At 47.0% G+C, this 27,024-nt stretch overlaps 1 pseudogene; it reads right to left on the bottom strand.

The window, feature by feature from the left end:
• Nucleotides 1-1,241: 1,241 nt before the first annotated feature.
• Nucleotides 1,242-2,232, bottom strand: LOC120845941 (annotated as a pseudogene).
• Between the last annotated feature and the right edge of the window lie 24,792 nt (nucleotides 2,233-27,024).

Raw genomic sequence — 27,024 nt, 5'->3', positions numbered from 1 at the left:
TGTATCATGGAATATTGCGTCGCATACGTTCTCAGATGGTTTCTGTGGTGTCTATGGTCGTTTTCGCAGTTTCTTTTCGTGAATTTCAAGTGTTTGACATTGTGATTAGATTGTTTTGAGCATTGTCGCTAAGCAATGAAAACGAAGAGAAAGAAGACGGATGCGCACCGCTACGCGCCAGTATGCAAGACTGGTTACCTCGGTTTTCCCTACATTGCCCAAGTCAACTTTAAAAATTAATTCGTAGACGTTGAAACACCCATAAAGCATGCATAGGCCACACTAATGAACCGCTAAGATCAAAAACAGCTACGCTTGGCGCGAACTTCGCTGGCAGGAGTGCTCAGGAATCGAACACCAGCGCTCTGGTAGGTTCTACACGAAGCGCCTCACCTGGAGGGCGGCTATTTTTCCACTGCTCCTATTTTAGCTCGCTGTACTTGAAATCAAATTTTCCCGCGCTTGCTGGGCGCCTCGTGCAATATGTCGCCTTTTTCTTTTTTCATTTGGTTATAGAAGTTGTTTTCCTCTTTCTTTCCTCAAGAGCTCTTGTTACCCTAAATCCAGAAAGTTCACCTCGCTACGGGTCATAGCCACCGAAGATTGGCTCACACACGAACTGTTCTTCTGCGTGATGTTGTACGCTTCAACCGTATAAAAGGCTCTGGTTTGGTCATGATGTTGGTATAATATAATAGTGTCCTTTAAGCGTGGTTCGCACCCACAATCTCGGCAGTGTACCACTAGATGGGAATACGCGGTGTCTTTCAAGGAACCCTGGTGCTCTCTGAGGTGGATGTTTAAGCACCGACCAGTCTGCCCGATATAAGAGCACCCACAAGAGAAGGAAATGCGGTAAACCACGCTTTTTACACACAACACGAACTTTTTCCCATGCTTTACCTGACATATGTTATATTCTGATTTTGTATTTCCGTCTTTGCGAACACATACAGTGAAACATAATCTACTTAGTTTGTTTTTGGCTAAGAAAACAACATTCACCTCATATCTGGACGCGACTTCTTCTAAGTCATGTGAAATGCGGTGAAGATAAAGAAGAACTGAAACTTTCTTTTTTCTTTTCTAACTGGTTCTTTCAACATGAAATTGGAACTAATATGTACGATTTTTATTAAACTATCGCAAGCTGGTGAAATAATAGAGTCAAGGTATCCGGAATTCCTAATCCTTTGAATTTGGGAAGCGAAGCTAACGCCCATTGTGTGAAGACGTGATTTTGTTAAAGCGGATTTCAAACAGGAATATACAATGCTTTTTTTACGAGTTTCGAATGCGCTGACTGCTAGTTTAGCGAACTCTTTGATGTTCTAGGATGCTAAAACCAGAAAACCTGTTCTTTTTGTTTTAATTCAGCAAGGGAATCTAACAACTGTATTTGACTCTTTTTGGGGGTCTCATAAGTCAACCGAAGTCCTTGACCAAGCTCATTGAATATATTTAGAACGTAATCTAGCGGCTTTTCTAAATCGGAGTCTTAAACAACGACCAAGAAATTATCTACATACCTAAATATCTTAATGGTGTGATTTCCCAATTTTGAACTAGAGCTCTACCCATCTTCTTGAGGAAAATATCGCTTAGTAAAGGTGGTGGTACTCTCGACCCTATACAAACACCTGACTTTTGACCGAACACTTTTCCCACCCACCCTGTAAAGGTAGATTTTAAGTACACGGACAATAGTTCAAGGAAATCTTAAACTGTGATTCCGCATTGCGTTCTGAACTTAGTTTCGTCGTTATACTCCAAAATGCACTCTTGAACGCTTACCTTAAATTCATCATGAGGCAAAGAGTGGTATAAGTCTTCTACATCAAAGCTAAATGCTGTGCCCCCCTCTGCAGTGCTGTCCCTAAAAACATCGATAACTACCTAGGAGTTGGGGATACCTAAAGGGTCAGCGATTAAAAGGGAATTTAGGCGTTTTTGTAAATATGGCTTGTTGCCATGTAAGATGGCGTGTTGCCAAGTGTTACGTTCCGATACTATGGTGCGGAGAGGAATTCCCAGTTTATGGGTTTTAGCTGAGAAAACTACCGTTAAAGTGAGACCTTCTCCTTTTTTGTCTGCTGACGCAACTTACTGTAAGTTGAGTTCAGTGAGGAACTTAATAGTTCTTCTTTTTATCTCGGCTGGATGTTCCGATACCTCTCTAAAATTCTTTTCGGTAGCTTTATGAGCTTTCTCGGAGAATGAACCATCAGGCATGACTACAAAACAACCTTCCTCGTCGGATAACATAACATTCAAATTTTGGGATGTGAAAAAGTTAATCGTAAGATCTAAACTGCGCGATCTTTTGGGACTACCTAACTTTTCAGTAAGACGTCCACACATTCAGTGATGCACTTAGGTTTGTCCTCCTCTAGTACATTCCGTGAAAGGAACCTGTAAAAAACCAATGTGTCTACGCGTTTAAGGGTGGGCTCGATGCAAAACTTCGGTCCTTTTTTCAGGATGTGCTGGTGTGGTTCTGGGACAAATATATTGCCCAGGACGACAACGTTACCTTCCCTTGGAGGAGATTTCTTTTTGGGTACGTTCATCCAGAAACTGAACGCCTTAATACTCACGATAAAAACGCAAAGAAGAACACCAAAAATAAAAAAACGCAAAACCAATCCATATATTTTAGCGTCTAAAAATACGAAAAAAAATTTAAGAGTAATTTTTTTAAGTCTTGGGAAGGATAAGTAAAGAGTGACGTAGCTGCGTTACACGTTACTCGAAATAAGTAAGGGGAGTACGTACGACATCACTTTTTGTTTAAAGTAACGAGTACATTACTACGTTTCCGAAAAAAGTAACACGTTATCCCCAACACTAGCTTTTAGCTATGGGCAGGGTTTAGTTTCTGCGCGCCACTCGGGGCCTATCAAATTTCGACCAAGGATCCGCGCTGGTGGGACCCGATTGTGGAGTGCAGTGGTTCTCAAATGGGGGTCCGCGGACCCTTTGGGGACCGCAAAGGCATTCTAGGGGCCCGCGAAGCCCAGCCTCATCAGTCAAGACCGGAAATAAAAGTAGTCTTTTCTCAGTTTGAGAAGAAACTTTCCAATTTCCGGGTGCGTTTTCTCGTGTATATGTCAATAAGAGTAGTATACTTCACACTAGCCCTTAGTTATAGGATAGCTGTTTATTAAATCACTTTCATAATTGACCTGTACTTTCCCTTCCTCACTGCACGAATGGGGTCCTCAATCATCTGTGCCCATCCAGAAGGGGTCCGTGAAACATCAATGGCTGAGAACCACTAGTGTAGTGGACTCTATACGAGTGTTCTTGGTCCTGTCAGCCGAAGTCAGTTGCGGGGTTGACAAATGTCCGTGTCCATCCCCGAACACCCATTAAAGTGCCTTTGTAAAGGTTTAAAACAATTAGTATATTCCTGCCTGCCCGAAGGTGAGGTGGTCGGTGCTTTCAAAAGCCCATATACGGACAACGGATGAGAGTTTTTGGATTTTCGCACTGGAACGAGAGACTCGGGGTGACTTTGACTACAAGATGCGATGCCCGCTGGTGTTAGTGCGGTGTCCGTTCTCACTCGAATCGGGAGAACGCTCGCCCGTCTTCCGAAACCCGTGCAAGGGAGCGGGTCCGGGTTTTCGGGGGGCTCCTCCTCGAGTATTGCTAGGTGGTCTCCTCTGACCTTGGTACGAGCCTCGCCTGGATCATAATATTGTGGTTCCCAGTAGGCCTGTGCCCGATCGCGAGCGTAGCCGTAAACAGTCATGTTGTGATGCACGTATTTTGTCCGAACCGCAGGGAAGAATAAGCGACGCGCGGGCCAGGCGATGTACCTGTTCGTTTCCGGGTATACCCGCGTGACCGGGAACCCATGCAATTCTTGTGGGGGGGCCTCTTGACACTAGCGGAGAGGCAATTAAGTTCTTTATCGTGCGGACTATCTTGCTTGTAGTTTTTTTATTCTACGTTCCTTCACTGCCTTTCTCGAATCTGTAAGATCCAGAGATTCATTGTTAGCGGGTCGGGGTGTGCGAGGACCGCCTCAGGGGCGAGGCGGACTGCTTCAAGTTCTCCTTTAGTCTAGGCGCCTTCGGGGAGCTGCTTGGTAGCGCTTATTCGTATAGCAGGGATGGCTACAGCTGCCGTGTTCAGGTTGACGTGGCCCTCTAGCGATGCGCTGTCTGTGCAGCCATGTTGCTGCTCGGATCCCATGCTTCTTCCATCTTGCTGTGCGCCTAGGTCTTACGAGTTAGCTGTGTGGTGCCCCCCTTGCGTGCACTAGGCTTATTTTCGGTGATCTCCGCGAGGTCTTTCCTCTGGCTTGTCTAGTGAGCTTCATGTGCCCGCTGTGAGCAACCGTGCGGGCCGTCACTACGTCGTGGAGTTAGTTGATACCGGCTTGTTCCCTCAGTAATTTCCGCGGGATCCCTTGTTTTTCCCGGGTTTTAGAATGGGAATGACAACTGAATACCTTCACTGCTCGGGGAGGTTTCTGGTGACCCAGGTGTGGTTCACTCATTCGAGGAGCTGTTGTTTTGTGTTTCCTGAAAGGTTTTTAATCATCGCCATCGTGATTTTATCCGGTCCGGGTGCCAATCGGGATTTCTCTTTGTGTACTGCACACTCGACTTCTCCCTTCCTAAACGGTCGGTCCATGCCGTCATCCGGGGCCAGGATTTCTACATCGTACGGAGAAGGGCGGTGGTTCACGTCTGGCTGTGGGAAAAAGAGATCCCCCGCCATTCCTGCGAGCTGTTCTTCTGTCTTATCCATCTCAAGATCAAGCGTGAGCGTCGCTCCTTTTACCTTGTTCTTTCCAAGCAGAGCCCGATTTGTAGCCCATAGCTTCGTAATTGAGGTTTTGTCAGTAAGCGGAGAGCAGTAGTCTATCCACCGGGGCGTATATCTAATTGTTGGGCGTATTCCCTGGCATCCACCGTAGCTCTTGTTATGGCGTGTCTGCCTTGTGGGGTTTTGAGCCCCTTTCGGTACTTTTGTACCACCTGCAGCCGTTTAACCTGTAGCCGTACTAGGTAGAGCTCAGGGTTTGGAACGTCTTCTTCGACGTTCGTTGTTAGCGTAGCTCCTTGCAGGGCGCTGTTTAGGAGTCTCTCAAAACTGGACCCTTCAAAGTTGCCTTCTTCCAGCGTTGCCTTGAACTTGTCCCAGTAAATGGTTTTAGCCACTCTCCGCTTGGATCTGTCTTTGGTCTTCACTGCAGGCGAGAATTCAAAGAACATTGGGAAGCGGTCGCTCCCCCAAGAGTCCGGAAGGCACTTTTCCTTGTGGTGATATGTGTAGATGTTTGAGGTCTATGTTAGGCCTGGAGTGATGTCCTTCTGCCTGGCGTCTACCAGCCTTGTCTTGGTCCCGTGGTTGTTGAGCAGGCTGACTCTCAAGATCTGCATCTCACCAAGCAGCGTTTCTACTCCTGTCGACACGTGGTTGTGCCCGCGTGTATGATGTTGGAGGTTGGTCTCCACAATAGAGCTTTTGTTCTCTTGTGTACAGATCGTGCAGATGAGCGGTCAACCGTGGAGAGCGACAGCAAAGATTATTTGTTTGTATTTTGACGCAGTGCTCGGCCCACGTAGCCGAATGACCATCGTTCGGCTGGGGCTCGTATTCAATTAGGGAAACTGAACGCAGACGCAGCACTAATTGATTTCTATTTTTTACTTCATCTTTGGGGGATCGGTGGCCGAGTGGGCTAACGCACGCCAGCTCGGAGCACGTGGAACGAAAGCTCGGGCTGCAGAATCAAAGGGATCCTGGGTTCAATCTCCACCCCTGCCCATTTCGATCTGGATGAGAATCGTACCGGGGTGCGGTTGTGTATACTGCGTAGTGCACGTTAAAGACCCCAGCCTAGCGGATGTACCGCACTGGCTAAATTGCTCATCTACAACTGAGAATCAAGTCGCCCGTTGAGGGAGACTAACTTCAGGCTGTATCAATATTCACACACCGAATTTTTACCTTTATCTATTTCGACTGACTGCCGAAAAAAAGTCGGCACGAGTTGCGCCCAATATTTGCCCTGCGCTCAATCGAGAACAATAAAGAAAAGAATCCAGTGCACATGCCTTGTGTTGGTAAACACAAAATTCTGGGGAAAACAAACTGGACATAGCGCCCCCTATATTTCGATATCCTCGCCGATCACGCTTATAAGACGACTTCAAAGCGTTTTGGACCAAACATGTTTTTTTCAATTGCGAGTATAATCAGAAAGAAAAAATCTTTCCGGAAAAAATTAAATCAATGTTTTCTAATAAAACTAAAAGCTGATTTTAAGCGACTACAAAAAATATGTTGTTAGCTTTCTCCTTTATCCTTTTTCGAGTGTCTCTGCGACAACCACTAGACTACAACGGCCCAGCTGTTAATTCTTGAAGAAATGGTCGTAAGCGGACGCTCTGTTCCTTCGCGGCTTCTTGAAACCCCTACTTTTGGATCGCAATCCTTTGAAGTCGGGGAGGGCGCCCTTTCAGGGCCCTCGTTCCAGCCCCAATGATGTCCCAGCAAGCCGGAGAGGGCATGATTCCTTCAAGCGACAGCTCAGCAGCCTTTTCTGCCATCACGCCTGGTCAGCAAACTTGCCCAACTGATGCTGGTCCTTCGTCCCTCCCTGAAGGCAACCGTTCCGAACTCTTCCCACCGTTATCCGTTAGTGACATCGCCGACATGGACGCCGAGGATAAGGCGTCCGGCAAGTGGCACACTGTTAAATCAACTCGAAAAAGGCAGAAGCAGGGGAGCTCTACCTCCTCATCTACAGTGCATCTCTCAGGAAATTGCACAACCTCAAGAAGCACTGAGTCGCTGACGGTAATCTTTACATCAAACAAGCCTGATCAGATTATCACTACGCTCGGAAGCCTCAAGATCTCTAAAGCTCTAGAAAAGCTTCGTCCTGAGTGCATCATCGAAGTACGCGTCAATGACAGACTCAATTTAATCGCCGTAGACACACGAAACGGCCAGACAACGCGAACGCTTCTCAACTGCACGTCCATCTGCGGCCTACAAGTAACCGCCTACGAACCTTCCTCGCGCTCTGCGGCAGTAGGTGTGATTCGAGATGTCGAAACCAACCTATCGGACGCCGAGATCACTGAGAACATCAGATCCACAGTTCGCATAACAAGACTGCGTAGACTGGGCGCCTCCGAGTCTGTCAAGATTAACTTTGCTGGTACCGAATTGCCATCCCATGTTTACCTTGGCCACGTCCGACACTCAGTGGCAATTCTCAAGGAGCGGCCGATCCAGTGCAAAAATTGCAGTGGCTTCGGACATCGCGCCATTGCCTGCAAGAGACCTCCTGGATGCAGTAGATGCGGTGAGTGTCACGTAATAACAGGCACAGAAAAGGTCGATTGCTCGAATCGCCCCGCCAAGTGCTTGAACTGCAACGGTTCGCATGAGGCAACGTCACCATTATGCCCTAGGTGGAAACATGAACAAGACATTCTAACCTATGCCAAAAACCACGATCTGAGCTTTCCTTCGGCGAAATCTGCACTCCAGCAGCTGAAGCAGAGCAACTTGGCAGAGAAGAATTCACAACCCAACATAAAACCAACTGACCCACCACTGATTGTAGAGCCAAGCAGAAAGATGGAAGTGCAAAAGACACCTCCACTTCCACGTACAGGAATAACGTATGCCGCTGTGCTGGCAGACCAAGAACCAAACATTCCAGTCATCTTTGCCAAAACAAAACCAAATTCAGAGCCTCCAGGTACGGTGACTGAACGAAAGCAGGAACCAAGACAGGCAAAGAAAAACACATCAGAGATGGAAACAGAGACTGTCGAGACAACCTGGGCCTCGATTATGAAGCTCATACTCAATATATCTTGCAATGTACTTGCCTCAATCGCTGCACCCTGGGCTCAAACATCTCACTCAATACTGAAAACGCTCCTCACTCTCTTCACCACCTAAGGCTTATTTGAGGCCATGAGCAGTGGAGGAAATCCAAAGCCGCCAAGAAAAGTACCACTGCTGCATCAATGGAACTGCGCTGGAATCCAACCCCGTCTTTGCGAGTTAAAGTTACAGCTACAGACAATGCCTATCCCAATTCTTGCACTATGTGAAGCGGGCTTACCGCTGCAGCGAACAATTTCCGGGTACGACGTGTACAAAAACCCATCGATCTAGTCGTTTCCCAATGGTAGTGCAGCACTCTATGTGCGTAACGGAGTGCCTCACATAGAGATACCAGTTGATGATTTGTGCACAGAGTTGGTAGACCTAGCGGCGGCCAGAGTGCAACTTAGAGAAAAATATCTCAGCGTTGTATCGGTTTATGCACGGCCTCGTGTAAAGGTAGCGGTAGACGCTATAGTAAAAGAACTCTGTAAACGCTGTCCAACGCCAGTCATTATATGTGGCGATTGGAACGCTCATCATGAATTGTGGGGAGACGCAAGAATTGATGAACGAGGACGACTACTGGCCAAAATCTTTGAGGTTGAGAGCTCGCTATCGCAAATGACGGATCACCTACCTTTTTCAGATATCCTGCCTCTTTTAGTGCCATAGATGTGACCGCACATTCGTCGGAACTTCAAGTAACGTGGCGAATAGCTCCTGACACGATGGGCAGCGACCATTTCCCAATTTTTGCTTCTATGAAAGGTTACCAGACCTCCCGACAACGAACATTTCATGTCACGAATTGGGACACTTTTCGCTCTGGCCTTGGTGACTCAAATCTAAGTATCGTGGACACAATAATTCAAAGCAAGAAGGCAGCAACAAAAACAATTCGGCTACCAGAGCATTTCCCAGCACCCGATCTCACCTTACAAAATATCTGCGCTGCGCGGCGGCGATCGCAGCTATCTCTTATGCGCACGGGAGCTGGCATATATAAAACCGAATTTAATCACATCAATGCTTTTATTCGCCGTTACGCAAAGAAGCTGAGCCGAGCGCAGTGGGAAAAGCTGTGGTCCAGCTCCGATATGCACACTCCCATTTCCAAGGTTGTCGATGATGCGGTATGCATCATCGACAGCCTTTCCGGTAGAAGAAAACCGCGTGCACCGTACGCCTCCTTGGCCCTCTCGCGTGGCACCAACATTGCCAATATTGCTGAAGAGTTCGCTGACAGGTACGCAGCAGTTCAAAGCAAGCCACCAAGCAACGTTCAGCCAGACACTTCAACATCGGCTCTGGATACGGCATTCACTGCGAAAGAACTTGAGGCGGCTCTGCGAGCATGTAGGCGGAAAAGTTCCCCTGGGCCTGATGAAATCAGCAATCAGATGCTACAAAACCTTCCAACCACCTACATAGAATATATTTTGAATTTTTTCAATGAAATATGGATCACTAGCAAAATACCAGACATCTGGCTCACGGCATGGATAATACCAATCAAGAAACCTTCCAAACATCTAGCTCTCCTGGCCTCGTATCGTCCAGTATCTTTGACATCGTGCCTGTCTAAACTTATGGAGAGGATGGTGCATGCCAGGCTTATGTGGTGGATCGACACAAAGAAGTTATTCCCACATTGCATGACTGGCTTCCGGCCACGACTCTGCTCAACAGACAGCATTCTTGACATTGTAAGTGACATCGAGCACAATACCAATCAAGGAAGGTCAACACTGGCAGTATTTTTTGACGTTACACAGGCTTTTGATAATGTTGATTCCTCAACAGTTCTTCGATCTCTCACAGCCATGGGAATTACTGGTCGCGTCCAAGGCTTCCTCAGCAACCTGTTGAGCCACCGAAGTCTGAAGATAAAGCTCGGGTCGTCCCTCAGCACTTCTCGTTCGTGCGCTCGCGGTTTACCACAAGGAAGCGTGCTATCACCACTACTCTTCAATGTCATCATGGCTGGCCTTCCGGATGCACTGCCTAAGCTCTTTGTTCCAATCGAAATTTCGCTATACGCAGATGACATTTTCATATGGGTCTCGGGTCATAGCCATAAAAACCTTCGTGACATTGCCCAAACAGCAATTCACTGCGTCCAACAATACGTTCAAAGCGTAGGACTACAACTGGCAGCTGAAAAGACCGCGTACATCCTATTTCCGGGTCGCCATCGCCGCGGAGCTAATTTGAAGCTGTATTTTGGAACAAAACAACTTCGTCAAGTGCGAAAGTACAAGTTTCTGGGCGTTACACTCGATGCTCGATTGACTTGGAAAGATGCTGTTGATGCTTCATTCCATTCAGCATCTATCGCAGCTAATGCCGTACGCCGAGTGGCTGGTGCATCATGGGGTAATGCCCCACGATCAATGCTTGGACTTCATTCCTCACTTGTCCTGAGTCGCATCCTGTATATGCTACCATTCGCATCTCCCTCATCAACACAATATGAGAGGCTCGAGAGGCTCCACAGGAAAGGCATCCGCGCTGCTCTTGGTGTACCTCAAGCCGCTAGAAACGAGCTTATATCCAGGGAAAGTCAAGCTGCACCTCTACGTCTGAAGGCTACTGAGAAACTTCTTATTCAGCTCCTTCGTCTTCTCGAAACGCCTGCGGGACGGAGACTCCTTCAGAGGCTGCACAACAGGAGCTACTCACACTTCAAATCATGCTTTCACACGCTACAATCACTAGGTTGGCGCCCATCAGTTTTTGTTGTTCCGACAGCGTTGCGGCTGGCCCCTTGAATTGAAAATGGGCCCATCTGCAGAGAGACCATTCCAAATTTACACTCTAAAAGCAAAGCTTCACAAGTTGTGGCCAAGGCTCTCACAGAAGATTACCTTTCCGTGACCTATCCAGACTTTCTTCGAGTTTACACAGATGGCTCAGTGAATGCATCATTACGAAGCAGTACAGCTGCTTTTGTGATCCCTGAACTGCAGTGCGAATGGAATAACAAATTTCATCGCATGGTCTCTTTAACCACAGCAGAAGTTGTTGCAATCACAGAGGCACTCGTCGCACTAAGTCGTTACCATCCTAGAAACGTAGTGGTGATCACAGACTCCCGATGCGCTCTTCGACGACTTCTTACGTGTACCGAAACGACAACCAGCAGGGCCAGGATCACCCTCCAACATATGGAAGCAAACGGATTCGTGGTGCATTTTCAGTGGGTCCCGTCGCACATTGGGATTAAAGGAAATGAAGCTGCTGATCGTTTAGTCGCACAAGCTCATCATCGGACCCCATCGCTCGAACCACCTGACGACCCTCGCCAACATAGAGCAGCTGTTCGCCGACACATTGCGTCTTTGCATCTAGATACAAATACTCACTACCCATGCCTAACGAAGGGACTATCGCGCCTGGAAGCTACAACCCTGTTCCAATTACGTACAAGAAGTGCTAGGACACCCGCGTGGTTATACAAGATTGGAGTCACGCAGTCTCCGCTTTGCTCAACTTGTGCCGTCCACAGCGACCAAAACCACCTGCTTCTGGAGTGCCCAAACTTTCAATCACAAAGAGATACGCTTTTCCAGCGTCTCCGGGCGATCGGCGTGGCACATGCAACTGCAGATGACCTGACTTTTCCTAGCGGTTCACGATCCCACCGTGAAAAGACGCAGCGCTTTCTACTCGACTTCTTAAAATCGACGACTCTGCTTACACGTTTGTGACCATATCTCCTTAACCGAAGATGCTCCCGATGTAATTGCGTACTTTGGAGCGCACATAAGTGTTGCTTTAGGACAATATGTGTGAATGTGAATATGTATGAGTGAGGTTGTATGTGAGCAACAAAGCCAACACATCAATGTTAGGCTAACCGCTTACTATTAAAACGTCATTCTCTCTCTCTCTCAACGGCCCAGTCGGTTGACCGTTGCAGGACATCCTCCGTGAGCAGACAGCGCTAACCAGCAGGTCCTTCACTTCTAAAAACTGCAGGCTCCTGGCTTGCATAAAAACGAGTTCCACCCGATTCATATTTTTTTTATCCTCACACATTGACTCTGTCACCGCGATAGTTTTCCACCCAGTCTCCATTCTTAGTGGTTCGCCACCTGTACTGTACTAACTGGGTCTGTTTCATTCGTTTATGAAACTGCGAAACTTGTCTCAAAAGCAAAACTGTGTCAGCACATCTGGGCTTATACAGTCAGCAAACAACCATTGTCAACTAAGCTTATCGACCGTCTATACATTGCTGATACTTATACATTGTTGCTGTTGTTTATTTGGGCTGAAGGGAAAGGGGGGAAGCAGGATACACTTATACAGACAGCATAGAATGCCCCGCAATCGTATAATACACAGGTTCGCCACCAGACGTTTAGGATTACGTTCAAAGGAGGAGTTCATTTTCCTTTCCTCTTATCTTCCAACGATTTTTTGTTTATTACTTTCCATCTAAGCGCCCTGCATAAGTCGGCACCGCATTCCCCGACAGCCACCGGGTCTGATTTGCATAATCTTCTTCCTTCCTCAATGTGCAATAAACGCGAAATTGTCCCGGCGGCGCTTTTCCCTTTCTGGCTGCCCACTCAAGGCGCTATGGCGGAAGTGATGAGCACGACGAGCGGACAGGTGAAGACAGATGGCGTGCCGAAAATAGCAGCTGATGAAATCCATTTTCCTGCTGAATCTCGAGATCTCCGACCGGTCCCCTACGGAAACAAAATCTTCTCGGGCGTTTCTTTAAAAAAAAAAAAAAAAAGAAAAAAAAAAAAAAAAAAACCTATAAGGATATCGCAACGCTTCTCAGAAAGTCGAGCCCGAAGACGAGGCGTTACGTAATGGCCGTGATTGCAGTTTCGTCGCTGAACAGACACTCAACTACAGTCGCTGGCAAAAAGAACAGCAATGCACAAATGAATAGGACAACCACATTGCTATTCGTTTGCGCCATCATCGCCACACGATGGCGACAAATGAAATATATGTGAAAAGAAGAAGTTTATCTATACTAACGTGCACAATAATAGGTGTTCTTTGTTTGCTTTTAGTTTTTGCTGTGTTTGAGGCGTTATTCTTCTCTTCCCTTGGTGTCATCTTTCTTGTTCCTAAAACTCGGGTTGCTTCAAAATGTTCAGTTGTTCAGTATACACCAACAACTCACTTGCGCCGTTGCGTACTTGGAGTTCTTATTTCTTTACTTTTTTGAAGTCGCTCGCGACTTAATAAAAACCTACTTTGGTTATGTATATGGGGGAGACAGAACTTTATTGTCTTTATTTGGCATCCAAGAGTACGAATGTATTTCTTTTTATTTGATGCACGAATTATTTTTAAAAACATTTTCGAAATACCATCAAACTCTTTTTTGGCGCCATCAGTGCGAGAAGAAATTCTGAGAAGGAGCGTAAAGTCATCTCTGGAGCCCTCGGCATCTCTGCCTCGCCTTCCCGAGCCTTCCTCAAGCACTGGACCACACTTTCGCGGTTAGCCTTTTAACGCGATAACATTAAGGAGCTCGTGCCGCAGAAAATCCGGCGTTGGCGTCGGTGGGACCTCAAAATCCTATAATGTAACGCGCACAGCAACATGTGACGTCACGCGTGACGTCACACGTGGCCGTGGCGTCACGCCAAATTCAGCGAGTCGATAGGGTCATGACGTCAGAGCCACGTGTGACGTCACGCGTCGTGTGAAATGACATCACACGTGACGTCATGTGCGTCACGTGAGACGTGACGCTACCGACTAGGCCACGCACACGCGTTTGCACGGCTTGGGAACGACCGCGAGTTTATTTGAGAAGGTTTTTCGAACGACGCCCGATAACGCTACCGCGTTCCACTCTTAAAGGCGAAGCTTAAAGGGAAGCTACGGAGCTTCTTGAAAAAAATTAGTTAGAAGTGAATTCTAGTGTATTTTTACCTCGTGTACCCGAATACCAAAACCATTTGCCGCGCAAGTGTTTTTAAACGCGAGAAAAACGCGAAAGACTGTCGCTGTCCGTGACGTCATCGACGGATCTTTTGGCTTGCCAAGGCTAGGTAGGCGGGGCTTCAGGCCTTTTTTCAAATTGCTTTTATGGCTCTTCGGCGCGTCGCATTGAAATATAATTGTGATATCTGTTATTCTAAAGTCCAAATGAATGCAGTTCAAGCGTTTTTTCTCAAATGTAGAAGTGCCCCATCTTCCCTTTAAGCTACCACCCAGATTTTTTTGTCCCGCTGTTGAGTTGCATGGTTCTTGGAGTTTATCTGCGTTTATTTTCGCAGGGTTAGTTTGCCTCAGCGAGTGAGTTTTTGCGACTTTAATGACGGTGACTTCGTGATCCGCCTTTGTGAACGCCAAGGTCTGATTGGAACGATAGTGGATAGACCTTAAGGTTAGCTGTAGATAGCCTTTACGTTTACCCACTATCTTTTCCTTGATTGCAGGGAGACAGTGGGTTGGGACAAAAGCATGCCTTTGTTTTACCTGATGTCTTTCTCCAATCAGCGAACAAAGCCGTCGCTGTGATCGGCCTCTACGTTAAGCCAAACGCTCATTCGGACAACTTTTGCGGGATTATCTCTGCTTTTATCGAAGGAAATATGAGCAATGTAGTACTGCCAACTTTGGCAGTACTGGTTTAATATTGCGATAACTTGAAGCTTCCAACGTGCATATTACAGAAAGCATAAACTATGTCGTTCGCAGTTGATGATTAGTAGCTGCAGGATCGCAACTCGGGACAACAACGGCAAGCAATTCTTGGTCGTGACGTAATAGATGTGAGCCATAGGGCGCTACAGAAACATTTTGGTGCTATGGAGGTATGGCGTCCCGACTAGTTCCCCGTCCCTGCAAGCAGGTGTAGCGGGCGCGCGAACATAGCTTTGGCAAGCTAGGAGTAGACCGATCTCACCAACCAGTTTAGTTACGCCATCTCTGCCGGTATGCATCGTGGCAACTAGTGCCACTAAATAAGCTACGCTTATTCAGTGGCACTAAATGAGCACACCTAATTTAGTGGCTGTAGTGGCAATTGTCTTCCTGCACGCACGACAACCCTGCTGCGTGCCGGCACGAACAGAGCACGAGAAGGCACGGACCCTCTCGTGCACTGTCGCCGGCCTCCTGTGAACTAAAGTCACTGTGAACTACAGTTACGGCGGCGTCACACACGCGTGGAGCGCTCAATGAAATTGGTCTATTGCATGTGCTTGCTCACATCAAAGGGACATGCCAGCGTCCCGATGGCGTCCTGACTGGCTGCAGCGTACGCGCGTGAACGTAAACTTGCCCACGAGCCAAGCAGGCGAAAATTTTCAAGTTTACGTAGCAGCTGACTAAGACAATGGTGAGACGTGGAGGAGCTCCAAATGTGTTTTTTGTGTTTTGTTTTTCAGCGATAACTGTTATGGTTTCTTCCCACCTCTGGAAACGACGTCCGTGGTGGTTGTTGATGTGGTCGTTGTTGATATTGTAGTTGGCGTAGTAGGGCGTAGGGTGTTCGTTGTCGATGTTAAATTCTTAAGAAAAAGAACACCCGCCACCCGGAGGGAATCGAACCTAGGTCCACTCTGTGCGAAGCGGAGGCATGATTACAAAGCTGCCCCAAAGCTTTTTTTTTTCTTTATTGGTATAGCTACCTTACAACGTTATTTACAACCCGCTTTATACTAAATCTTTCTGTACTACCATAGCCTCCCCAATACTCAGAAAGCCTGGCAGTTCGAGGACAGAGCCATAGAGTTCCCTGTCGCAGATTTGGAGTCCGAGGATGTGGTAGCAGAGAGAATTTCTGGTATTCAGCACAAGCCCGACGAGAAAAGAAGAAGTAGCGCGAGGAACGCGAGGAGCACGAGCGGACATTCCATCGCTCGGGAAAAGTGTGTTTCGGCGTCTCGCCGCAGCGGGCTCCCGCTACATGCCTCTCCTCCCATCCGTTGTTCTGCCGCTCTACCTCTTCACTATCGGCGGCCGCGTCTCGCGGCCATCTGCCATGCTTTGTCAGTACAGAGGAGGCTGTGGTAGTACTACAGTGTACTAGAATACTTGGGTAGTGTTGGGACCGGAGCGGCTCGGCAACGGGAGCTCGTGAGGACGCGTGTATTGACAGTTCGTGGCGGCGCTGTAGTCGAGTTACCCGGCTCGCGCAGCCCGCCTTTTTTTTTTTTTTCTATGAGAATCGAATTCGATTCTATGAGTGAAGTGTAGTAACTCTTTGTGGTTGAAAATGGGGTGCACGTGTTGTTTTGATCATGATCATGCAGAAAGATGCAAGAAACGAATGCACCGCTCAACTCTGTTTTGCTCGAGCAGAGTGTGGCCGCTCGGACGGCAGATTACCGTCTGTGTTCTAGTCGCACTCTTCCACCATCATTTTGGATTACCGTGATTAAAACATCACGTGTACCATATTTTCAGCCATTGAGAGTCACTCCAATGCAGTTATCAGGTTTGTTTCTCGCGACCACCGCCAGGGTATTATTTCCGGCTTCTGGTTGGTCACATTCAAATTTTTGAAGACGCCCTGGAACACGCCCAGCCCGCTTCATTTCTTCATTGATCACAAACGATAGCAAACACGGAGTAAAGTTCAGTTCAGAATGGGAGCCACTTCGCGCTTCCAAACCGCCAAACGGTCAAACCGCAAACCAAATCTGCTCTCTGAAGGCCTTCGGAACGCTCGGAATCGGTCGAACCCTCCAAGCCATACGACCGCAGCGCCACCGCGTACATCCGGGACCTCTCTACGCTCGCCGCTTCACAGCAATGCGTGGCGCGCGTCGGCGCTCCCACTACCCCTTTCTAGTCTGCGCTAAAGCGCCTTCACGTTTCAAAAGTAGCGCAAGGTTCTACAATGCACGAGGCACGTGCAACGTGCAGCCTAGTGCAGCCCTTGGGAAGATCATGGCGGCACAGCGCAGCACTGAGCTACATTTCAGACGCCAAGAATTTCCCAGACGTGGCGCGCGGCACGTGCCTCGAGCATTTCTACAACAATAAATGGCGCCACTTTTCCCACGATAGTAGTACAGTGTACTAGAATACTTGGGTAGTGTTGGGACCGGAGCGGCTCGGCAACGGGAGCTCGTGAGGATGCGTGTATTGACAGTTCGTGGCGGCGCTGTAGTCGAGTTATCCGGCTCGCGCAGCCCGCCTTTTTTTTTTCTTTTTTTCTTTTTTCTTTTTGAGCGGTGGATGTAGCGAAAGCTAGGAGCGCGAGCTCATAGCGTTGGCAGCTGCCCTTGGTGCACGGGAGCTCGTGCCGCCGAGATGTGCCCTAGAGCAAGGAGCTCGCGCTTGTAGCCTTTCCTGCGGTACAACACAAGGTGAAACAGAGTATAGGGCACGTAAAAAAAATCGGTATTTTCAAATATTTTTTTTTTAATTTTTGCGGTAGGCAAAGGGTTTATGAAATGTTTGATGGGCCATGTTGCAATTGCAGCTTTAAAGGGAGCCATCATTAAAGGCCAACTAAATTTAAAAAGTTTGCGAACAAACAACGAGCTTTGAGCGAAAGTAACAAGGCGTTGGTTTTGGTTGTGTTTGTCCGTCCATTTTCGTTTCTTCCTGAAGCTTAATTATCTCTGCCAACCCCCTCGTTCTGTCCTGAGATATTCATCGCTAAAATTTTGCCTTTCTTCACTTAATTAAAAAAACTGCGCGCTGAAAGCGCGAATGAGGTTGTGCTGATATTGATGCGTAGAAGAATGACGCAGGTTGTTTCTGTCCCCTCGTCACTAACTCGACAGCGTTTCTTCGGTGGACTCGCTGGCGCCACACATCAAGACGACTAAGTCACTATTCTACCTATTATTTTCATAACGCGGTTTCTGAATCAAGCGAAGAAAGGCAAACTTTTTCGATTAATTTTGCGAACCTCGTTGCCTTTTCGCGAATTGTCGAAATTGTATTTGCCTTTAATAATGACTCCTTTTAAAACTGCAATTGCACCATGGCCAATTAAGCCGTTAATAAACAAGTTAACTAACAGATCTTGGTTCATTATTAAACATTGCAACGGTTATTCACCCATTCATTGTCCACCGAGCCCTACAAATATAACGAAAGAAGGCGTCCACATATCTGCCGCATCCTTTTTTTTTTGTAAAATATGTAAAGTTCTGTAAAGAATAAAACAAAAACACCCTGAATGTCTGCGTGAACAAGATACGCCCCCTGTGGAACCATGGGTGTTTCCCTTCGAATACCCAGCTCAGGCGAGACTTACCTGGTTGTCAGAAAGCAGCTGTCGGTTAAATGTATTGTTGTGAGCGTGTAGGTTTCAGATGGTTTACCCTCAAGAGGATAATGCGCTGCATATTGTAATCATGTATGCGCTGCACATTGTAGCCATTATTTTAATTCCGTGCTGTAAACTATTACAAGTTTGTCCTTGCCTGATCTACGTGTGCTCATGTTTTCTGCTCAAAATGATGTGAAATAGTTTCTTGTTTTCCTTGAACCTTATAAAGCATTACTTGTTCAGCCCACATTGTCTCGGTTTTTGGACTTAAGTTAAATGTTAAAACGCGTGATAAAAATTGTCAAGGCTTATAAGCCATTTCTTAGAAGTGGACGTCGGGTGATTCTCGGATGGTCGTGGCAACCACGAAGAAATAGGAGATTCTCACCCCTTTGCGACCGTCGCTCGGGTGGTTCGTCGCATAAATGGACAAGAATGAGTGACAAGTGAAGCGAGCTGATTAAGGTCAAGAAAAAGAAGACGGGCAGAAAAGAAGACAGAGAAGTTAACCTGGGGTATTAAAAACATACTAAAACAATCTCGAACTTTAGTATGTGCCGTTTCGTTCCGTTATAAAATAAGATAGGAAAAAAAAAAACGCTTCCGAGCTTAGATATCCCTTTCAAATATCTAATGTTCGGCATTTGCGACCAAGGAAATGGGCATTTCATTTAGAATGCTCACCATCTGACAAACCGAAACCGCTTCTTTAAAGTCGCAATTGTTTTTATGTAAAGGAAGGGTAATGTAGCTTGTACCGTCCAATACATTGAAGAATCGTGTTGCTAACGATCGTTCCGCAGCGTAATTGATGCCGCGGTACGACCGCTGGCAGGTCGTAGCTGTATCAGAAATCCTACGTGCACTCCACCAAAGCGGCACCGAAGATTCATATTTTCGCGCGTGCAGCCGCGCATGCGCACACCTTCCGGATAAGGCGCCGGACGCGACACCTGTCGCGGTCAATACCACGCGCTTCAGGCGGGCCCCTTCGGTCCCAACACTACCCAAGTATTCTAGTACACTGTAGTAGTACCCCATATGCCCACTGCACGCGCTCTCTGGAAAAGTGAAAAAAAAATAGTCGATAACAAAGTGCCGTCAGAGCACTGTCAATGCCAAGAGCTCATGCCGGAAGACGCGCTTTCACGCGCTCCAAAACATTTTTTTTTCTTTTTTTTTTTTTTTTTTTTTTAGAGAGAGCGCGTGCGGTAGGCTTTGGGCTCATCACAAAGGAAGAAAAGAAAAGCGGGGTCATGGCTCGGTTAGTGATAACGTCCTCGCTTCGCACGCAGCGAACCAAGGTTCGATTCCAGCGGGAGAGAGGCAATCGTTTCCGAGAATTTGGTAACATGGATGACGGACGTCCTATTGACCCATTGCTCTGGGGCAGAGGGCGCGAGCGCATCCGGAAGACTTACGCAAGATGCGACCATGTTGTGCTAACTGCACCATCCCGGTGGCGCTGTAACGTTCGATTTTTAACGTGCCACGTTGGAATACAAGCATATGTCTGCATCTGTACACGCGCAATGACAAAACGTCTAAAAAAATTGTGCAGCTCGCGGCCGCAGCGTACCATTAAACATTCCTTTCATCTTTGCTTTCTTTCGTAGCTTCCGCAAGCACGTATGTTTCACTTTACGAGATAGCGAGGCCGAAGCTACTCGCAAAAGCACATCCTCCTGAACGATGCTCGCACTGCACGAGCGCGCGTGCTTGGCAGGGACGCTGTAAGCTCGCAGCTCGCTCTTGTAGCCTCTGCTACGCTGGCACCGAGAATGGAACGGAGTATAAAAAACTCTAGTGGGGAAGCGCATTGACGCATGTTCGAAACGTGAGCCGAACATTCTATTGTGCTCGCCTGGAGCGCTGCTCAAAACTTGAGAGTAGGGTGCCTACATGTCTGTCTGTCTCAGGGTGAAGACATCCATTGTTGCCCTGGATGTGTCAGCACGTGACGCTCTCGAGCGCTCGGTGCGTGACTTGGGCGGTAAAATGGCGTCTATGCATTAGCCAAAGCTACGCGCTCGAGCTGACTGACACCGGATTGCGCGCACTTCAAAATGCATAAAAAAACAACTGGGCGGAAAAATGGCTGAGATGTCACCACTCAAGCAAAAGCGCGTGTGTATGAAGGCACTCTACTTGAGAGTAGAGTTCCTGTATAGACTCCCTACGGGAGCCAGAGTTGCGCGTTTGATTCCACGTGCCGCGTGCCGCCCTCGCCGCTATTCGCCGAGATCCGATCACGTGAGGAGCCGTATCAAGTGTCGTGCAGCAAAGTAGACGTTGCAAGCGCCCCGGCGTACGTTCCCCGGCCTTTGAGCGCGCCGCGCGCCTCGAACACGCGGCGCTGCTATTCGCCGAATTCAGTCATGTGAGGAGCTGTATCTGACTATCCTCATGCCATGCATGAACGTGCAACTTTGGCTCCCGTAGGGAGCCTATACAAGAACTCTAAAGCCTAGTGCACATGCAGCGGTTTTGGCCCTAGAGCGGCGCGATTTCTGCCGTCGCGGCGCTCTGGCCAGCACCAGCAATACAGTGGCACGAGCGCCGCAACGGCAGAAATCGCGCCGCTCTAGGGCCAAAATCGCTGCATGTGAAACACGCTTAACGCAGACATACAGGGTGTTTTTGTTTTATTCTTCACACAACTTTACATATTTTACAAAAAAAGGATGTGGCATATATATGGATGCCGTCTTTCGTTATATCTGTAGGGCTCGGTGGACAATAAATGGGTGAATAACCGTTGCAATGTTTAATAATTAACCAAAATTTGTTAGTTAACTTGTTTATTAACGGCTTAATTGGCCATGGTGCCATTGCAGTTTTAAAAAAAGGAAAATTAATTTAAAAAAAACACAGAATTTCGACAATTCGCGAAAAGGCAATGAGGTTCGCGAAATTTATCGTAAAAGTTTGCCTAACTTCACTTGATTCAGAAACCGCGTTATGGAAATAACACGTAGAATAGTGACTTAGTCGTCTTGATGTGTGGCGCCGGCGAGTCCAGCGAAGACACGCTGTCGAGTTAGTGACAAGGAGACAGAAACAACTGTGTCATTCTTCTACGCGTCAATATCAGCACAACCTCATTCGCACTTTCAGCGCGCGGTTTTTCAATTAAGCGAAGAAAGGCAAAATTTTAGCGATGAATTTCTCAAAGCGAAGAAAGGCAAAATTTTGGCGATGAATATCTCAAAGCTCGTTGTTTGTTCGCGAACTTTCTAAATTGGGTTGGCCTTTAATAATGGCTCCCTTTAAAGCTGCAATGCAACATGGCCGACTAAACCGTTCATTAAAAATTTAATTATCATATTCGGCTAGGTAATTAAAATATTGCAACGGTTATTCGCTCATGTAGGGTCCGCCGAGATCTACGGATGTACAGTGCAGACGACACACACGTATCTACTAGACCCTTTAAATTAATTCTGTAAAGTTCTGTAAAGAATAAAAAAAATATCCTGCATAAGCATGAACTCACAACATTGGACATTCCTGGGACGTAGCCATTTCCTCTTTTCGATTATGGAAGTAAGAAGCTTTTAAGGGTGGTTGTTGGCTGTTCAAGAGTTCTGTCACTGTTTCGCCGACAGCATTGCGGCACTACCCTTATACGTGTTTCGCATGCAGCGATTTCGGCCCTAGAGCGGCGCGATTTCTGCCGTCGCGGCGCTCGTGCCGCTCAACCGCTGGTGCTGGCCAGAGCGCCGCGACGGCAGAAATCGAGCCGCTCACTGTTAGCAAAAATAACACGCCCAGACGTGTAAACCGTTGTCCCATAGCGGACACGTCGAAACGTGTTCGTTTTACACGGAGCCATCTGTGTTTTTCGTCTACACATGAGGTGCTGTGTAAAGTTAACACGCTACACCGTGTTTGCCTTCCGAGAAGCACGGTTCAACGTGTTCCTTATGAAACATGGCGACCAGCAGCCGAGAACAGGCGAGGGACGAGCCCAGCCAGCCGCGCCTTTCAGCCGAACTGAAAGCATACAGGACGCGTTCGTTCTCGTTCGATGTCTTTTATGCACAGTAAACAGTCTCCGAGCGGCGGACGTAGCTACGTGCAAAGGTACCTACGTGCATCGTCGGCGGTCGGTGGCGTCGGCAGCTACAACAAAACCGCTAGACAAAGACAAAGACAAAAACAAAAACAAAAACGAATATTGAACTTACATGGATAAATAGCTCAAGCAAACTCTTGTAATCGGGCGGTAACTTGCGCCACCTAGTGTGATTTCTAGCAACCAATGAAAAAAAAAGCAGGAGTCGGTTAATACGCTGGGAAGCATCACGAGTAAACTGCTACTCTCATACATCACAGACAACACGAGCACCACGTAGGACACAGCAGCGACACATACACAAACACAACACCGACACTACGCCCGACACATCCTACTAACAACGGACTCTCCCCGCGGCGTATATATGCTTGACATGTACGGGTGAGCTCTTTGGTCGCTGATCGTTACCGATTTATAGAAGAAGACACAAAACACGGCACAATGGACAGCCGTATGTAAGAACTGTTTGCATTTAAAAAGTATGGAGGCAAAATCTGTAAAATTAGTCCTTTGCGAAAAACAACGATGTACTAACAATAAATCTTAAACCAGCCATGAAAAAGTTCAAATTTTTGTTATTTTCATGCTCGACCAGTGTTATGAGCAGTCCGACTCGCTTGAATCAGATAGAAAAACAAATGATTGGGATTTTATCAGTACGTATTCAATAATCAATGGAAATTATACTTGCGCAAGGCATTTTTTATATATATTATTGTGAAGGACATCCGCCCAACACTTCACTTCCGCTAGTTGTAGTACGCGTACGGGAGCAGACGCCTTCACTTTTGGGGCGTTTTGATGCAGATTGTTGTCGTATGTCGTGTTGGTGTCGAGCGAAGCGGTGAGGCTTGGGAGTTTGTGACCCGTGTTATTCGTGATCATTAATGTGGCGCTGATGCGTTTTTTTTTTTTTTTTTTTTTTTTTTTTTTTTTAATATTTCTATATAGCCACATTGAAAATTCACGAGCCCGTGGCACTGCATTATGCTAAAATCGCGAGCTCCTTCTCTGTTGACGTCGTTTTTCTGGTAGCACTCGTGGATACTGCAAGCGTTTAAACAGTGCACAGTCTCGCCTACATCCGCGGTGACGTAATCGACCTGTTGAAACTTATTGCTTGCGTCATTTTGGAGTACGCAAGGCAATTATCTCGCTGCTCTGGTTTCGGTTATAAAAGCAAGGCAAAACGCTCGTAGTTCCCGCCCTCAGTACACGTTGGACATCTTCCACACTTTGACACGGGATAACTGGATGAACGAGGATTTACATTTACTTCAGAGGTCACACTCGCCGCTTCCTCACCGTCGAGCAGCAGGATCAGCTGGCGACAAGCCGCGTATGAAAGGCTCGAGCATCAACAGCCCAAGTGCACTCGGTGCCGATGCGGGCGATGCGGGTTTCTGTCAACCGCTAGCCCAGCACAGACCGTGACCGTTCCAGCTCTTCGTCATGACGCGGTGTTGCAGAAAGCAGCGTATAATACCACTACACGGACCACCGAAGCGAACGCACTGTTATCGTAAATCTTGGCTTGTGATTGCGCCTAAATTTGTAAATAATCTTATTCTTTTTTCTGGAGACGCAAACGAAGGGCATAACAAAATCGTTTGCACATTCCGCATACCTCGCAAAAGCATCAGTCACCTTGCGAGAAGCGCAAAACACGGTGTCCGCACCGTCCTGACTTCCCAGTCTTTTACCTGCTTTAGAGCAGTTTGTACTTGTTAGTAGGTATGTCTACTGAAACTGCAACTTGAAACTTGGGGCAGTGCCAGAGGGAAAAGAGACAAATTCGGGCCTCTTCCCAATGTAAAGAAAAACCACTATGTTCTCTACGTAAAAAATTGGTCTCAGTTCATGCATCTGTGGGCAGGTAGAAAATCTTGCCCTAGTTTATTCACACCGCATGATGAGCGCAACAAACTCACACGAGTCACACGAGATTTACAGGAAAACATCGGTGGTGACTTAAGTTTCCCTGAAATTCTGTATAACCGGTCGTTTGCGGGACCGAATCATCTACTCGAGCGGTGTGCGTCGCTGTGCGAACACGTCGCTGTGCAAATGCAGTCTAACGACACGAAGCATAGAAACGGCAGATTTAGGGAAACTATCCGAAGTCCCTTGTTCAATTAAAACGACGTAATTTTGTTGAAAACGTCCGCAGCATTTTACTCACGGTATGCGTTGGGAATCTTCCACATTTTGAAACGGAACGAAGGAAGATTCACTTAAGAACGCTCGCTGCGTCCTCCCCGACCAGCTGGACCGGATCAGCTGACGACGACGGGGCTAAACCCGTCAAACGCAACCCCACAACAACCAATATGAGCTCCGCGTTAGTGCGGGTTTCTACCTACAAGCACCGCACCACACACCACGAACGTTTCGGCCCTTTCTCGCATCGCCGTGTTGCCCCAAACAGAACGAGATCGCCGAAGAACGCAGCGCTGTCGTGAACTTTGGCTTGTGGTTGCGCACTCGTGGACCCTGTGACTCCCCTCGCTTTCAAAGCACACACGACGAATGGTATTTTCCGTCTTCCGGGAACATCACAGGGGCACTTCTCCGGTCACGTCTTCACTATGTGCTCGCAAACTGCGAAGCTCTATGCGAAGCTTCTCGCGTCCCGTCAAACCAAAACAATAGCGGCTGCCAGAAATTTCTCCGGTCAAACAAAAAGAACGAAAGCCAACCGGCTCTTGCTTCCACCGTACATCGACGTTGCGCTTGCGCAATGGCCAGATCGGCCAGATCGCTTGCAGTTGAAGCAGTTGAGGTTGAAGCAAAAACGAAACCAACTGCAATGTCAAGTGTTCACATCGAAGACACGCTTTTTATATCCATTTTAACTGTTTTGAACGAATAATTGGACCCATGACTTTATTTGTGGTGTGTAAAAAACTATTATCAAGAGCCCTAAACTAAATGCAAACATGGGCGACATGAGAGAAGCCGCATTGCCATCGACCAGAAAATGGCGGCGAGCCACGGTAAGCGCGGGTTTCGCCAACGTCCCGCGACATGGCGTAATTGCTTTTGGTGCTTATCTGTTTCCGAGACATGTTTCTTTCCGCGGCATTTGTCTCGACGGTCCTTTCTAAGTGTGTCCCCAAGCATTCCGGTGCTTCGATAGCCGGCAATGACGCGGTCGTCGCCGGAGGCGATGCGTGTTATCGAGGTCGGCTACACGGCTATGCGTGTATGACCGAACCAAAACCAGGGACTCAAACCGAAAAATATAACGTTTCGGTTACGGTTACGGTTACCGCTTCCTGTTGATAACGGTTTCGTTTCGGTTTTTTACGGTTTTAATTTTTACGGTTTCGGTTACCGGTTACACGTTCATAAAAACCGGTTTATTTCGGTTTTTCCAATAATTTGTCTAATTGAAATGCTAGACAGCCATTTTTGAAAAAACTGTTTAAAGTAGTCTCAGATATCCAATAACGTAAAATACAAGGAACTTAGAAACGTCTTAATACTTCTAATTGGTCAGAAGTTGCACACGTTCCTAGCTCCAACTCTTGTTCACTACGTCTACTTACATTATTTAGTTTGATGCCCGAGCATACATGTTACTTCTAGTACTCGGAGATCATCGCGTTCTATATAATAAAAATTAAAATAAACACCGCTACTCAGTTGTTTGGCACCATTTATAAACAATTACCCTAAGAAAGTTCCCACTTGATGCTGGAAGAACCATTCGCACTTTCTCGTCGCTACAGTTGATTTCAACCTCATACATGCAGGCGAGTCTTCGCTTCACTGAAGGAAGGAACAGAACTACAGCCATCCACTAGTAAAATACTGCTAAGTGGAATGAAGTAATAAAATTGAGAGCTGGGCTAGTTGGTGAAGTCAAACATAATGCAAATGAATAGCCAGAACAAGGAAGACTAAGGAGAGGAACGAACAACACAGTAACAACACGGAAAGCTGTAAAAATATGTCATGTGTTGTTCTTTGCTTTAACTAGTCTTCGTTGTTATGCCATGTTGCTACTACGTCATGTTTGCTATTTCCAAGCAATCGCTTATGGTTATCGAAGCGGCCGTATCTCGCTGGCCGATTCTGTGACCCTAGAAATAAGGTGCATTCGTATATAAAGGAAATAAAAGAGTTGCGGATGTACCTTATATATATATATATATATATATATATATATATATATATATATATATATATATATATATATATATATATATATATATATATATATATATATATAAGTCAAAGATGCGTACTGTCGGAGTTAGGGATGCGGGAAAACATGGCGGTGCCCCGCAAAGTGAGCGCCGCTCACTTCGGAACTAATATGTCGTTTAGCTGCAATATCGCGCGCGTTAGTCAGTAACTAATGGTGCAGGAGGCTTTTGCTTTGCCTTACCTCACTTAAATCGCAAAGCATGAGCAATGACTTCGCCGCATTCTTTAGATAGTATTTCGATTCTGGCCATTCTTAAGCCTAAATGAACACGATAATTGTCGGCATGCATGGAAACGTCTTTGGAAAGTGGATTGCCTTGACTCAATCGGCCTTGTATTGATAGCACACAAATTTCCCAAGCACCGAGGTGCATGCTACGAGTGTAGTTGCAGGCATTGCGCGTGCTGGCGTATGCAGTAGTAATATACCCGTTGCTCTGGGCAGGGGGCGCGAGCGCTTCCGGAAGACTTACGCGAGACGCGATTAAGTTATGCTGGCTGCATCATCCGTGTGGCGCTGTAACGTTCGATTTTGCACGTGCCACGTTCGAATACAAGCCGCTTTCAGCATCTGTAGATGTGCGGTAACAAAACGTCTAAAAAAAGTTAAAAAAGAAAGAACAGAATTATG

This window comes from Ixodes scapularis, unplaced genomic scaffold, assembly GCF_016920785.2.
Source record: "Ixodes scapularis isolate PalLabHiFi unplaced genomic scaffold, ASM1692078v2 PGA_scaffold0__279_contigs__length_252992795, whole genome shotgun sequence".
Taxonomy (NCBI): domain Eukaryota; kingdom Metazoa; phylum Arthropoda; class Arachnida; order Ixodida; family Ixodidae; genus Ixodes; species Ixodes scapularis.
Note: the sequence above shows the minus strand (reverse complement) of the source record. Positions and strands in the feature narration are given on the sequence as shown.